General features: G+C 34.4%; 1 protein-coding gene and 1 non-coding gene across 3 annotated transcripts in view; both read right to left on the reverse strand.

Moving 5' to 3' along the window:
- Dpp10 (dipeptidyl peptidase like 10) overlaps nt 1–17227 on the reverse strand; it is a 1278687-nt gene that overhangs the window by 364664 nt on the left and 896796 nt on the right. The gene's annotated exons all lie outside the window — the stretch shown is intronic.
- Trnas-aga lies at nt 8560–8632 on the reverse strand. Its single transcript has one exon. It is a non-coding gene; the product is annotated as a tRNA-Ser (tRNA).

Genomic DNA, 17227 nt, shown 5'->3' on the forward strand with positions numbered 1-17227 from the left:
GGATTAAAAAAATGTGTCATTTATACACAATGTTATATTACTCAGCACTAAAAAAGAATAAGATCATGCCATTTGTAGGGAAATGAATGGCATTAGAGAAGATTATGCTAAGTGAAGTTAGCCAGTCCCCCCAAAACAAATGCAGAATGTTTTCTCTGATATAAGGGGGGGGGTGGGGGTGTGACTCAAAGTAGGGTAAAGTGGGGTAGGGAGAGAGAGCATGAGAGGAAGATCACCTCTACATAGGGAATAGGAGTGAGAAGGAAAGGGTGGGGTAAGGGGAATAGCAAAAATGGTGGAAGGTGATGGTCATCATTATATAAAATACATGTATGAAGATGTGAATTTGGTGTCAACATACTTTATGTACAAATAGAGATATGATACATTGTGGTATAAGGGTGTATTAAAAATTGTAATGCAAAAAAAAGAGAGAGCTCATGTATAATGACATAATTTGACATGAACATAATTTATATACAGAGTTACGAAAAAATTGTGCTGTGAATGGATAATTATGAATGTAATGCATTCCACTATTATCATGTATGTAAGAAATTAAAAAAAATAAAAATAAACAGTCAACTCAGTTGCTACTACCTCCTGTTTTCATATAAACTTTCTATTCTACTGACTCCAACCAATCATAACAGTAAGTATTCTCCTTATGAAGTGTCCTTGTATCCCAAACCCTTCCCATGTGGTTTTCCTGCCCAGTCTATTGTTTTTCCATAGCCAATGTAAACAATTTACCAATATAAACAATTGATATATTCTTTTCCCAAAGTTTTGTTAGAAAAATGCTCTCAGCTCTGGGTTCTAGTGGACATTATTCCAACTGCTGTCTAGCCTTGAGGCTGGTAGTCGCAGAACTACCTGGGACATGGTCCTTTTCTGTCTATCCTCTGTATTGGCACCAATAAGCTCTTTTATTAAAAAGAATCCTGTCTCAAGAATTTCAGTTTAGGGTTGGGGATGTGGCTCAAGCGGTAGTGCGCTCGCCTAGCATGCACAGGGCGCTGTGTTCGATCCTCAGCACCACATAAAAATAAAGATGTTGTGTCCACCGAAAACTAAAAAATAAATATTAAAAAATTTCTCTCTCTCTTTCTTTTTTTTTAAAAAAAGAGTTTCAGTTTAACAATAAAAGCACAAAACAAAACAAAAATTATGTCTTTTAGTTTCTCGATTATGTTTAACATAAAAGAACAGGTACCTCAGTTTAACTCATGTAAAAATGAACTTCATTTTAAATACAAGACTCATCAAATTGTAACAAGCACTTATCCTCTTCACTTTTGCCTGCAAGTGGGTGATGGGTAACTAAAAGCAGTATTAAAAAATTGGCATCTCTGCCTGCACTTTGCATTAATAACCCTTGCTCTGAGTCACTTTGGATTCCAAGGTCTGATGGATAAACATCTTGCAATGAGTCTGAACTACCCACCCCACGAGGCAGCAGCAACTTTCTCACCTGGAAAAGGCCTTGACCAATCAACCACACCTGATCAAGATTACCTGCTTTGTCAGCTGTGAAAAGCCTCCAGCTAGACAAACCCCCAAACCTTGCCCTCATTCCCTTCTCTATAAAACCTCAAAGTTATGGTCAGGGCCTAGAAGAAAGGGCTGATAACATGGGTCCCCTTGCCTTCCTAGTGTAGCTACACTGATTAAAGTTTCTTCTGCGCTTTTCACCATTACCTTCTCCATTTGTTTTGTGGGGCCAGCTGCTCGAACTGATTTGCTGGATTCCCAAAGCCAGGCCTCTGACCTAGGACTTCATTAGCAATCAAATTGCTAGACGTAAAACATAAATAAAATGGCTTACTATTTAAGGTCAAAAGAAGACTAATATAGTAGGATATTCACTGAAGTTAGAAGAAAAATAGGTTGAAAAAGAAAAAAAAATAATAATAATGAGACCAAAGTAATCAATGTTGTAAAACAGCCTTTCTGTTTATTGAACTCAGTGTCAATGAGTTGAAAAAAATCTGCCCACATTCCTTTTGCAGGGCAATAAATGTGCCCTGAGCTCCTCAAAAAGAAAAAAAAAATAAAAGAAAAAAAAAGCAATAACAAAACTGACAAACCAAAAAATGTGATCAGAACTTAAATCATCTTGAGACTTGAAATCAAACCCACTTAGGGCTCCTCAGATGAATAAACATGGTGGCATGGTATTCAACTCTTTCAGAAAGCACTTTAACATATACTGACAAGAAGAAGGTCAGAAGTTATTTTGAGTGTTGATTGGAGCTTGAAGGGAAGCCAGAAACTGGTGAAAAGATCTGGCCTGGATAAGATGGGGTATTTGACCACTTCTGGGGGTATCATTGGCTGTTACTACCAGAAGATATTACTGGCAGATAGGTGTTGGAGGCCATAAATGTTGCTAAACAACCTATAAAGAACAGATGACCACAACAAAGAATTTTCTGGTCCAAATATCAACAGTGTCCAAATTTATAACACTTGCCAGAAAACAGCTCTACTGAAACTTTAACCATCAGAATCTCCTGGAAAAGAAAACACAATTGCTGAAACAAATTGCCACATCCCATCTCCAATATTTCTGACTCAACTGGTCTTGGGAGGGACCTAAAAATTTCTAAGAAATTTTCTGATCATGATAATGGCACTAGTCTGAGGATCACATTTTCAGAACCACCATGTTGATTTTAGTCATTGAAAAGTCGACATTCATAAAACCCTGCACCTCTCCTTCCATACAATATATCACACCTATAATCCTAAGGGGAATGTCTCATCTAGTCTAGACTCTAAGCTCCATCAGAGCAAGATCTGACTTGTTCAGTGCTGAATAGTCACATAACAGGCTCTCAAATTTCCAGTGAACAAAAATTTTGGCAATTTAAGTGTTTAAAATAATGGTCATTGATTCTAAGTCTATGGGATATTTACATCTGAGACCATTTCCCTGACAAACAACAACACATACTTGTTAACTATTGTTTGTTAACATTAATCCATACAAGACAAGAGGGTATTTGATTCTGTTTTGTATCATCTGACTTTAAGGTTGAGAGCATAAACGATCCCAGCATCAAATTGTTTTAGACTTATATATGTATACATGTAATTGATATGAATGAAAAAAATCTGTATATGTCCCATATCTTAGCTTTTCCAAAATGAAGAAAGGACTTCTTAGAAGAGAATGTTAATTTTTTTAAAAAAGGCTTTTTATTCACATGAATTTGAAATAAAAATGACAAACCAAAATTAATTCAATCAATCAGTCAATGGACCATAAATGAGGGCTGGGATGTCCCTCAGGAGTAGAGAGATTGACTAGCATGGGAGAAGCCCTGGGTTCCAACCCCAGTACTGCAAACAAGATGTACACATGTATATATATACAAGTGAGCAAGGTAAATATCCTAGTGTACCAGACCAAAAGCCTCAGTCACTGTCATATGCCAGCTTTCTACCAGGCTATGCTGTTTCTTGTTGTCTAACCTTGTATTCTCAGCTAAAACTAAAGCTGCTTGGTTCACCAAACTGTTAAAAGCAACTCATATCATCAGATAATACTGGCAAGTGCTAAGTGCTCAATTTTTACCTCTTACATTTCTCTCAAGAGTGAAACCCTCTTGGGAAAAAGAATGTCTATGAAAACAGATTTTAATACAGTTGCAAGGAAGAGCTAGTCTAAATTTGAAAGAGGCAGAATGTGTTCAGTAAATTGATCTTTAAATTCGGGTTCACTTTAAAACAAGCTATAGCTCAGTAATAATCTAACGCATTAAATAAATGGCATCTTGACCTACTAGCTTCCCTTTTGCAATCTACATCAGATGAAAAAGAAATATTTAGGAAAAGAAATGAGGGAAAATCAAATAAATAATCATAGCTCTACTGCTCATAGGGTTGAATGTACCATTGAACTCTATGAAAAAATAATATAAGAAAAGCAATATCAGTCCAATATTCCATCTTATCTTACTAGAAAAAATATATTTGTTCTTAGAAAAGCTTTTATTGTCATGAGAGCTCACTTTTCATATAATACATGAAAATATTTACACATATGCATGTGAAGCCCCCTCCAACTTAACTTTCTGACAAATTTCTCCAAGGTAGGTATTTCATTTCATGAGAAAGATGCAAAGAAAAATATGTTGAATTAAAGAATCTATTAATTCAAAAATGAACATAAACTGTCTACATTAAACAATAACTTTGTATTAGCCTTCACCCCAAAACTGGAAACCACTACTACTTTCTGTATAAATTTGATTGTTTTAGGTATCCAACATCAGTAGAATTGGGACTGACTTATTTTTTTAAGATTACATGCTATAGCATGTATTAGGATTTCTCTTTAAATAATATTCCAAATGCACATGTATCGTGCATTTTGTTTTTCCATTTCTCCATCCATAGATATATGGGTTGAGTTGACTATAAAAAAATGTTGCTATAAACATTGGGATTGAAATCACTGTTTTAGTCTTTGTTTTCAGTTCTTCTGGGTATAAACCTAGCAGCTGAATTTCCATTTCACATGATAATTCTATGTGCAGTTTTTTGATGAACCATCATGTCTTCCAAATTAGGTATGCTTACCAGCAGTGCAAAAAGCTTTTAATTTTTGCAGATTGTTGCCAACTTTCCTTTTTTTTCCCTAATTCTAATTTGGATAATAGCCATCCTAATGGGTTTGAAATAATATCTCCTTGTGGTTTTGATTTGCATTTCCCTAATGATTAGTGATATTTAGCATCTTTTCATGTGCTTATTCTCATAATTCTCAAAAATGTTTAATTGCAGTTTAATTATTTAATTTGATATTCCATCCACATAAAGTAAACCTATCTTTCCTCTTCTTTTCAGCTTGAACTCCTAGTCATACAAAAAGATCTATTATAAATTTTAATATATACTATAAAACAAATAAAATCTTTGCTCTTGAAATGCTTGGGTGTTACATGTTTATTTCTATGTGGCGCACAAAATGTATGTAATAAAATAAAATGTATTATAAAAGAAATTATATTGCTTTGGAATGAAACTTGGACAAAACAAAAATGGTGTATCATTTTTTGTTGTTGACAACTGTTACAATACCACTGAGAGTGTCATTTATCACCTTTACTGTTCACACCTATTTCCTAATGAATGAAGTTAAACGTTTTAGTCACATTCTTAATATGATTTCACACGCTGAAGTGCAAGCTGTTGTTTACTACATGATTAAGGTAAAGGGACATTGGATTATGAATATTTAAGTTGCCACCTGTTTTCCAATCCAGCACCATTTTCCAATTTAAAAACATCATGTACACATTTATCTGAGGCTGATTTAGTCATAAATAACTTGGATGGTAGCAAGCTGTGCTTATCATCCTGAACACATGAGGGATGAGACTGCTCTGCTGGGTAGACTCCACTCAGATCACCAACTCAACACTCACACACTTTTCTTAAAGGACTGGTGTTGCTGAGCAAGTTCCTCTTTTAAACATCTTCACCCTACTCTGACCCATAGACTCCCCCCCCTTTTTTTTTTTTTGAATCTATGTTGTTATTTAAATCTCCAGGGTAAATTAGAGAGCTCTCTATACCTGCTTTGGGTTAAATGAATATTCTATTACAAATAAGTAGTAGTTCCAGAATTGCCTAGTCATGAGACTAGGAAGGGTAGAATACTGGATTACAATTTTAATTCTTTATATAAAATTTTGAAATCTGTAATTTAAAAGAAAATAAATTTGGAAACTACTAAGAGGTTACAATCAAGGGGAAGCTTGCATGATTAAAGAAGTTACACAGGAAAAACAGGGTTTATGCTGTTATTTGATCTATGCACTAGAGGAGATAATTCACAAGGACTCTTCTTAGTAATAATAGGAATGGTCAGCATCCTATTAACACACCAATTTGGGGTAATTCAGACTGTTTTTTCCATGGAATCATATAGGTTGCTGTATGACACTTGAAATCTTCTATGGTCTAAAAATTCTGCCTTTCTTTGGCTTGTAATTATCAACAAATGATATTCTGATTTAAAGTCATACAGTCAAGTGTTTAATCATCAATGAGAACATATGCTTTTTTTGGAGAGCACTGTAAAAGAGACTTAGTAAAAGTCCTGTTTTAGACATTTTTAAGCCAAATTTTGAATTTACTATTGGTAGGATTATTATTATGAAGCAAAATACATTATTAATTGAACTGAATATGACTCAGTTTGAAATGCTTCATATTGATCCCAATGCCCACTTAAAAACATTGTGCACAGAAACAGAAAGAAGTTTCAGAATTAGAACCAGAAAACTTCAAACTGTACAAGTAGCTTTCCATGTTTTTAAATCTTTCAACTATTTGTTCTCATCTTTTCTATTGTTTATTAGTATTGTCTTTTTAATACCCATCCTGATCTCTGCAACATCCAAATATCAATTCCATGTCAAGAGTCTAAATGGGCCTGGGTAAATGAGGTTTAAGTGTTTAACTATTGCTACTATTTCAGCACTTGTGGATATGGCAAAATCCATCAATTAATTATCTAAAATCAGGGTTTCTATAATTGAATCCTACACCCTAACTTTATCTCAATTTTTTTTTTCTTTGTACCAAGGATTGAACTCAGGGGCACTCGACCACTGAGCCACATCCCCAGCCCTATTTTGTATTTTATTGAGAGACAGGTCTCACCGAGTTTCTATGTGCCTTGACATTGCTGAGGTTGACTTTGAACTCATGATCCACCTGTCTCAGCCTCCCGAGCCACTGGGATTATAGGAGTGTGCCACAGTGCCCAGCCTCAATGTTTTAATCCATGAATTATGATATTTAAGCATTTTGTATGTAATGCTTTTGTTAGTTATATTCAACACTAGAGAGTTCTAGATAAAAATAAATCAGTTGGTAATTTACTTTTCTCACAATTAAAGACAATTAATAAAATTAAGCCCCAAACTTTTAAAGCTAAATTGGTAGATAGAAATTTAAGCCAAACACCATCAACTGTATTTATTACACTTAGTTTATGTTTATACTGGACTAAGGAGTAGGAATGGAGTACAGTTTCACATGAATTCTGACAGGAAATTAAATTAGCCAAATTATATTGCTATATTATATGTAAGTATGAATATATAACAACATATTCCACTATTATGTGTAATTAGAATACAACAATAAATAAGGTAGAAAAATAGCTATGACAAAATAAAAATATATTTCACTGTTTTGAAGTATGACTACTTCTTAACTGAGATTATAGATTTCTATAACAATTTCACACCCAAATGATTTATTTTACATTGCATTTGAGTTTTTATTAGTATCTCTGAAAAGTACTTTTTTTCATTATTTGATTTCATGTTTCCACTATTACTGGAATTGTTTCAAAAGGCCAAAGAAAATGATACTGCCACTTTCAATAATGATATTGCCACTGTCCTGATGCTTTTGATTTTAAAAAGTCAAAATTTTTCTCCTGGATAAAAGGAATCTCAAAATCTCATCTCTTTCTAACATTTCACCTCTACACACCAATATTCTCTTTGTGAAACCACAAAAATGCTACACCTTTCTAATTTTTTTCCATGTGTCTAGAACATCCTTGCCCATACGTACTCATTTGAGATCTGTGGATTCTCCAGGTGCTAACATACGTAATTTGGCACTTGTGTTTTGTTCCTGGTCCAAAGAATTTCCTTTGCTTCTTTTCAAATTTAGTCACATCACTGAAGAGTATACAGGCTAGACTCACATCAAAAACTATGTGGGACTGCAAAAAAATGATGTGCAATATGAAATTGTGCAAAGCAATCAAAAGTTGATGAGAAAAAGTGTGATTATTTTATTACCTTTGAAAAAAAGTTTTCAAAACAAAAATTTAGCTACTTTTGCTTGTAAATTATAATAAAATTTAAAAATGTCAAATTAATATAATTTAAACATTAGACACACTACAATTTTTTCCCTTTGCTAAGGAATTTATCAAGTGTATTTTGACAATATTAAATCATGTAAGATATAATGAGATATATAGTCAACTTATTTTCTATTCTTTGATAAAACTCCTTTCTAAATTTGAATCTCGTCCTAACATTTTGACTTTGGTGCTTGTCTTGAAATAGATTTGATAGTTACTTTAGTGTTAAACTTTTTAGACATGGCACTTCTGGAAACCTTCATCTTTTCTCTCAAGACAAGTTTCTTCATTTATGTCGATATTATGCACTGAAGGTTTATGAGCTTTGCCCTGGAAAATTCATACATGATAGTCTTCACCCCCATGATAGTCTTCCACCCCCAATGTGATAATATTGGGAGATGAAACCTTTGAAAGGTAAGTAGGGATAGATAAGATCATGAAATTGGCTGGGGAAATTCTGATGGGATTAATGTCTTTATAGCAAGAGATACTAGACATATTGTGTTCTCTTCACTTCCATGTGAGTGTACAGTCAGATAGTGGCCATCTATAAGCCAGTAAGAAAGTCCTCATCAGGAACTAAATTGGCTGGACTCTTAACCTCAGACTACCATTCCCTAGTACTCTGAAAAATAAATGTCTGTTCTTGGTGATGCTGGGGATTGAACCCAGGGCCTTGTGCATTCTAGGCAAGCACTCTACCAACTGAGCTATATCCCCAGTCACCTAAATATCTGTTCTTTATATCACTACTCCATGGCCTTTCATTAGGGCCTCCTGAGCTAAAGAATAAAATTCATGAGTTTACTTTCATTAGGTTCCTTTGCTTTATACCTAGAGACATTTTCCCCCCTAGGACTGACCTCAGGGCCTTGCATGTGTTAAGGAAATGCTCTGCCACTGAGCTAAATCCCCAGCTTCGCCTAGAGACTCTTGAATGGCAGCAGAGTATTACTCCCAAATCAGCTCTTTCTTCCACAAATGCACTTACATCTGGCTCTAATTTCACTTCTAGCATTATCATTTTTTATTTCTTTGCTGTACTGTCATCATTGTGGACACGTTCCCTCTTTCAACTATCTGTGTTTGTAAAGCGTCACATGTGTTCCTTAACTTGAATCAGGGAGGAATACAACTGCATGCTTTGCAGCCTGTATATGAACTGCATAGTGGAGGCATGCACAGTGACCAAGCACAGACAGAAAAAAGTGACAAGATGGGTCAGGGATCATGATACTGATTTTTTATTTACCTGATTATTTGTGGACTGAAGACATTCATAGCATATGGTAACTGGAATCTGAACCATGTTAGAAGATGGATGATATTTAAATATACCATGATAATTGAACTATTTCATTTTAAACTAAAAATTGAGGACATATAGTGTGTGTGTATGTATTTGAATATGTTTGTCTATACAAATTCTCACATTTCTGTGTTTTGTAGCAGGATAGTGACCTAGTCTGATTTACTGCTTGAAATAGAAATTTGAGGACACTTCTACCTGTAGACTTTACTTTTTTGTGTGTGTGTGCTTTGTTTTTATACTGGGGATTGAACTCAGGGCCACTCAACCACTAAGTTACATCTTAGCTATTTTTTTTTTTCATATTTATTTAGAGACTTTTGCTGAGTTGCTTAAGGCCTTCCTAAATTGCTAAGGCTGACTCTGAATTAGCAATCCTCCTGCCTCAGCCTCTGGAGCTAGTGGCATTACAGGAATGTGCCAACAGGAGTAGGGAGACTGTACTTCTTTAGTCAATCCAAATTACTGTCAGTGAGACTATTTTCCCCTTATTTATTCCATCCCCAAATACCAGCCTTTAAACAGTTTGCCTCATCCTCTGAACTAAAATTGTACTCCTCCTTTCACTGAATTAAGGAGAAAAGCAATGAAAAATAAGTAGAATTACTTTTTAATTTTAGCTTAATTCAAAATTCATTCTTACCTGCTGTTATGGGTTTGGATATGAAGTGTCCCCCAAAAGCTCATGTGTGAGACAATGCAAGAAGGTTTAGAGGACAAATTATTGTTTTATGAGAGCCTTAACCCAATGAGTGAATCAATCCCCTGATGGGATCAACAATGGTAACTGAAGGTGAGTTGGGTATGGCTGGAGGAGTTGGGTCACTGGGAAGCATACCTTTGGGTATGTATTTTGTACCTGGCAAGTGAAGTGTCTCTCTCTCTCTCTCTCTCTCTCTCTCTCTCTCTCTCCATTCTGATCATCATGTGAGCCCCTTCCCTCTGCCATGCTCTTTCACCCTCCAGCCCCAAGGAACAGAGCCAACTTTCTATGGACTGAGACCTCTGAAACAGTGAGCCCCCAAATAAACTTTTCCTCCCCTAAAATTTTTTGTCAGGTCTTTTAGTCACAGCAACGAAAAAGCTGACTAAAACACCTGGTATGTAATAAGAACATATATATTGCTTGTGTGCAATGAAAAAAAATATATATATATATGTATATGTATATGTATATGTATATATATATATATATATATATATATATATATAGAGAGAGAGAGAGAGAGAGAGAGAGAGAGAGAGAATAATGATTCATATTATTATGTAGTAATATTACATTGAAATACATGTTTTAATATACACATATACATGTATAATGTATATTATGTTTGATACTTAAGGGTTCAAATAAATCTTTAAAAAATCATCAATAAGTATGAGATAATTGGGTAATATATAGAAACCTAAATTAGACAATGGAGGCTTCTTGGCTACTACATAATACATACTGTGTGTATTTCCTGACCACCAAGCTAGCTGATGACCAAAAGCACTTGAAGTTCTATTTTATGAAGTTTGACAGTCCTGGAAAAAAATTAAACCTACCAACATCTACTCCCCATGGATATGGTCTAAGAATATGTGTGTTTAAGTGCCCTTGATGGTTAGTGGCATTTGGAATCCACTGGGACAGATGGTACACATCATGCTTTGAAAATTAATGAGGATTGTAATAGCTACAGTTTTAGCAAAGAGAAGAGAAAAAAATGGTAAAAGATCAAAGAATGGGGATGTATTCCAAGTGTAAAGAAAGAAAGGGATGGGGAATTAAATTGATGAAGTATATTATCTATAATGGGAATGGAGTTTTTAGAGAAATATCCAAATCTAGATTGGTGTAGGTATATACAAGAATAATCTTTTAATCTTTTACAAAAGCGGAGATGATGACAGAAGACTGGCTGGGCAGGGCATTAATAGTGAGGGAAAAAAATGAGAACTACACTAGACCAAAACAACTATGATCATCTTATTAACACTCAATGTGACCTGATTCTCAAGTCAAAATCAATCTGGGATATATATATACACACACACACACATATATATATGTGTATATATATATTTGTCATTTGTCAGTCTGTCTTTAAGTTTCTCAACCCATTTGTAAGTTTTAAAATTCGTCAGAATTCCTGAGGATTTCATAGAGCAAATTACTTTCTTTGCCTCCTGAACATCATAATGACTTTCCTACGGAATAAATAAAAGCACTGCAGCCAACGCAGCCACAAAGGCAGAGCATTCCTCTTCCAGCCCTGTCAGACATGGTCCTGGACAGTATTAGAACTTCAATCATAGATCCATCCTCAGAAAGGCCAATGCATGCCCTCAGAAGTGTCACACTTCAGTTTGTTTATGTTAGTGGGCACCACTGGGTTCTCCAGGTGCAGAATAGACAGAAGGGCTCTGAATCAGTGATCAAAACATCCTTTCTTATAGTTTCTTGTAATTGCAAAAGTATTTCAATAATATAGCAGATAGAGGCCACTTCCTAACCCTAAGAAACCTGATGTGCTGCAGTAACCAGACACCTGCCCATCTCTCAGGCCATAGAGAGCACGCAAACACCTTGACATATCAAAGTTGTATGAAATTTCTATCACTCACTAGGCTCTAAAGATACACACACAAAAACTGGAAGATTTCATGGCTTATTAAAAGAACTTAATTTTATAACTGAGTTCCCATTTAAGAATTGCCATCTACTTCATGTCAGACAGGCACTAGAGTATGAGTGAGTAGGTTCCATGGAGGAATGGTCAATTCTACAAAGTTGGTGGTAGAAGAAGCCTGCAGGAGGATGTGAGGTTTAAAAGGTCCAATCAAGAAAATGAACCTAATCAGAATCAAGATAAATGAATCATTGTCTACCACATAGATAAAGAAGAGTAGTTCATTTTGGAGCAAGAAAGCCATGTAAACAAAGATTTAGATCTGCTTTTTCAAATATAGGCAATTGCTTTTCTCTGTTCCTGCCTACTCCTTGGAGATCATGTTATTTTATTTTGATATAGCCTTACCTTCAAGGATACCCTAAGTATTCATTTCGAACAAATGATATCTGTGTACATTAAAGAGCAGAATGACACATCTCCATAATTTATAACATCAGCCTAATCCATAAAAAACAGTGAAACAATAAGATAATTAGCTACACCAATCTAGTACTTCTTATTTTCTAGCCACTCAAAATATGTGCACTCACAAAGAGACACACACACACACAAACTCGCACACACACCTTTGTTGGCACTTTTAAACAATTTTTATAGGTTTTCTTATTAGTTCAATAATATTGAAGCTGCTAATGATGATGTGAGAAGGTATATAATGTGATAAATATCACATAATCACAGACAGCAGGAATTCAAACATAGGTCCATCTACCTCCAGAGTACAGCTCTTAATCTATACAAACAGGTTGAAACTCAAAATCCAATACATATCCTCGGTTGTTAATAAGACACTGCCTTGAATATTTCACATAATACTCACAGACTTTTTTTTTCATTTTCAATTTATCTTCAAAGGACTTTTATCTGTTAAAAATATCACTTTAGGCAGACTCTTTTTTTTCCTACAGTGTAGTAGAAAAATTACTTTGTACTGTTAAAATTGATGGCAAATTTATCCAAGCACTTGGAAAATAGTTTTAACATATAATTATAAGAAGGTGCATTTTCCAAATAGTGCAATAGTTTTAAGATATGCACAAAGGGAAAGCATTACTTGGTAAATGTGTTAAATTTCCACTCACATTAATGAGTGCCTTAAAAGGGAAGGGAAAAAAAAAGTAAAAGTAACGAAAATTTCTGAAACACTTCCTGGAAATAGAGAACATACATATATTCCTGCCAAAGTATATACGTGTGTGTGTGTGTGTGTGTGTGTGTGTGTGTGAGAGAGAGAGAGAGAGAGAGAGAGAGAGAGAGAAAACATTTTTTAATGAAGAAAAATTTCTTCCAGATAACACAAATAGTTCACTTATTATTAATCATAAAGGAAACATTTGAGTTGTTTTCAATATGAATTATCCCTAACTACAAGAAATTCTTGCAGTCTTTTAAACTTTCATGATCATAAAGGTAAACCTATAGTCCAACAGGCATCTGTAGTGAGCTTTCCTCTCGAGTCTTGAATCCAGCAGTAGCAAGATTGTCCAGTCTCTGAATAGTTTCTACAGTACTTACAAAAACCTTTGCTCCAAAACAGGCCAGAAGGTCAAAGTATGGACTATACCAACACATTCATTCTTTCTTCTAGGTGAGGACAAACACATTTTACCATCTCAAGTGTTTCTTTCCTCCACTGCAAAGCTTATCCTGATAGGAAGAGTTTATCAGAGCTTCTGTTTGTCCTACCTATGGCTAATCTTGCAAACAATATTCCATTTTACTGCACAGGCAGATTCCTAAGGATATGGAAACAAATTGATACACTTTGATATTCCAGGATATAATACAATGTGTGAAAAGCAGTAGGGATTAAGTCAACTTTGTTTAATAAAAAATGGTGCAATTTAACTTGACCATGTTAAAAGTGAGGTTTCAGAAGCTTGATGAATTTTCAAATATTTTTTGATGTCATTTATAATTAATAACATGTCCTAAAAATAAAATGACCTACAAACTTTGATGCCATGATTTTTTTAATTGTCCTTACTCAATTTTGTTTTTGCTGTTCTCTGTTGTAACGACTGTGAAATGTATAAATTATACCATTATCATCACTCATATATTTATAGCCATTACTATTTCTCAGAGCCCCTTAATGTTCACTACCCCATGCCATTTACAAGGCAAATAGAGTGGAAAGCTATAAGATTATTTAAAACTACAGTGATATACAATGTATAGACGTTATTTGTCTAGCAAAGATATAAATATAACAACTATTGGAGTCAGGTTTGAATTCAAGTCTCCAGAGACACATAAAGTCTAATAGAACAAAAACTTAGTGGGATTTAAGCCTGACAGTCATAGTATATGAATTATACAAGAAGGATGAATCTTAGTTATAAAGGTAAACAAGAATCTCATTTATGCAATTTCAACATTGGAAATACCAGTCGTTATATGTCAGGAGAATAAACTAATAAACAGAAACAATAAAGAAAATGGGAGAAAAATATTGGGTGGGTTCACCTTGTGAGACCCTGAGGTACACTAGTATATAGAACTACCACGGGGGAGCCTGCTGTGCTATGGTTAAAATGAAATTAAGAGAAGACCAACATTTGGTAAATGTGAACCTTAACTAGAAAAAAAAATGGGTATTGTACACAAAACAGTGTCTTGCTAATCAAATTAATGACAACATGGAGCTAGAAATAGGAAGTGTCTTTCACTTTTAGGTGTGTTTACTTTTATATGTATGCACAAATACAGGCTTCTTTATTAATGGACACAAATGTACACATGCAAATGGAGAAATAAATCCTGCCCAAATTTAGAAATCAGTATAATTAGAGAAATGAAAAAGATCAAACCAATTTTAATTGACTATAACTATATAGAATACCTAAATGCAATCCATAATATTGATCATATTCATACATTCCTAATGCTCTAGAATGGGAATGGAGAATATACTTCTTCCACAGTACATGAAGCATTTATTTAAAAATCATTACATTAGGACACAAAGCAAATATTAATAACAAAAATAATTAGGAATTGCTAATCTCAGAGTGGGCTGTCGATAGTGAGAACAAAAATGAGCTCTAGTCATTGTGTGCAATACAGAAAGTAGAGACCCTTTCCTTGTGGGAAAAACAAAACAAAAAATAAAACTACCACGTTTGGTTTAGATAATTACTACTACCTAATGAAGCTCTGTACCCTGAAGGATGTGGTATGCTGTCAATATGGGTCACAAATTAATTGCAAGTTTTCTCAATGTTGGCACTACTGATATTTTGAACCTGATAATTATTTGTCCTGGGAGGGTTGTCACATGCGTATCAAGATATGCTGCGGCGTTTATGGACTGTACCCACTAGAAGACAGTAGCACCTCCATATTTACTCATTGTTCAGAGTCCACTGGTAGATAAAATTGGTCCTGTGATAACTATTAACACTTAGTAGTATAAAAGATATATGCTCACACTTGCATATACCTTTTAAACAAGGACCTCTTAAAAGTAATTCAAAATATTTCACATTTACCAAATTAAACTTTAATAGACCAATCATGTTATCTATTCATTAATAAAAATCTATAGCATAACAGGAAGGAATAGTCCCTGTAAATTATCATGTTTAGCTGCTCAATGTCACAGATGAGGAAGCAAAGACCGACATTACTTTAATGGCTTGCCTAAAGTCACTCACATGGCTAGACAGCAGCAAAACCAGCAGACCAAATCTTTCTATTAATATACATCTTTTTCATTTAAAATCAAGTCTTCAATTTCAAGCATTATTTTCTAGAAGAAATTGCCTCTCCTTTACTTCAGATTTTAGCTAACACTATAACAGCTTAAATAAAAGACCAGACAACGGATGAGGCTTGTCAAGCAGCTGAGAATTCTAGCTCACGTAATTAAGTATACTTGCCCATACTCTGGATGTTTCCAAGGAAAGGCAACTGATAGATAACAATAAGTCCCAGGATTGAAAAATTAAGTAGAAATGTTGACTATATCACTGACTTTTTTTTCTGTTTATCTGTTTGTTTAATTATATTTTATCTGCTTTTCTGTTTGGAGTATGGATAATTCATAATGATTTGATTATTATGTCTACTGGCATGACTTTCTAAGAATAAAGTATATGTTTTTTTGTTTTTTTTCTGTTTGGCTTTAAAAGTAGCTTGTTTAAATTATTAGCAATATTTCTGATATTATTCTAATAAAATTCCAAATCTGATTTTATAGGTATCCTTCAGTAATGAAGATTCAGAACATCAGTGTTCAAAATGTCGTTCACATGCATATTTAGGAAATGACAAGTGCCTGCTCATCCATTTTTAAATTCAGATCTCCAAGGACTGAAGAGCTAATATTGGGTCTGGAATAGAATATGTATTTACACAGCCTGCGCACTTGGTTTAAGTTCTATACACAGAGACTTAGGGTAAGACATCCAGTCAAACCACCAGTGTTAAGAGACCAGCAATGAATATGACTACCATGGTAGAAAGGCCAAAGCTTGTGAGGTATGAGGAACTTACTGATTTTTCTCGGCTGTAATTAGTTTCTAAGACCTAATGGTACAAAAAACACTTTGGTTTGCTTTTTGACAATTCTTTTAGAGATCAAAAGTCTCAAGCAGAATGATTTCAGTAGCACTGTTCCTATATAACTCCTGTGTCAACCTTCATTCCTACTACCATTCACGTGTATTTTGTACCTTACTTAGATCATTACCTGCTAATATACAGTTTTCCTTGGGGCTCCTGCTTTGGTGATGTGGTTCTGCTATGGTCATTGACATTCCATCCCTTGATCCCTTTGCTTAATTATTTACTCTTTGTTGATGGTACCCATGCTCAGAGGATAGCATTTCCCTGTTTCTCTATGACTCATTCCAAAGGTTCTTGAAAGCTTCTCATTACTATCTTGAACCTTAAATTTCTGGTCAGGACTTGTCATCTAATATCCATTGTTATATTCCTGAATTCCTTTTCTTTTGCAAGGTATTAGTTCATGAGAAACCCAGAGTGCATCAGCATGAATAGTAATCCTATGTAATCTGATTTTCATTCTCAATAGAGAGAAATGATGGGAGGGGAGGGGAGGAGTAGGGGGGATAGGAAGGGCAGCAGAATAGGACAGACATTATGATTGCTGTATGTATATAGGTGACTCTATGACCCGTGTGATTCTGCAGTCTGTACAATCAGAAAAATGAGAAATTATTCCCCAATTGATTCAAATGTATGAATTGCCAAGATCATTGTAATGTCATGTGTAGCTAATAAAAAAATAAAAATAAATAAATAAATGTTTTATTTTGTATTAAAAAAAAAAAACTAGTACCATATCTGTGTAATGAACCT

The sequence above is a fragment of the Marmota marmota genome, unplaced genomic scaffold (assembly GCF_001458135.2).
Source record: "Marmota marmota marmota unplaced genomic scaffold, marMar, whole genome shotgun sequence".
Taxonomy (NCBI): domain Eukaryota; kingdom Metazoa; phylum Chordata; class Mammalia; order Rodentia; family Sciuridae; genus Marmota; species Marmota marmota.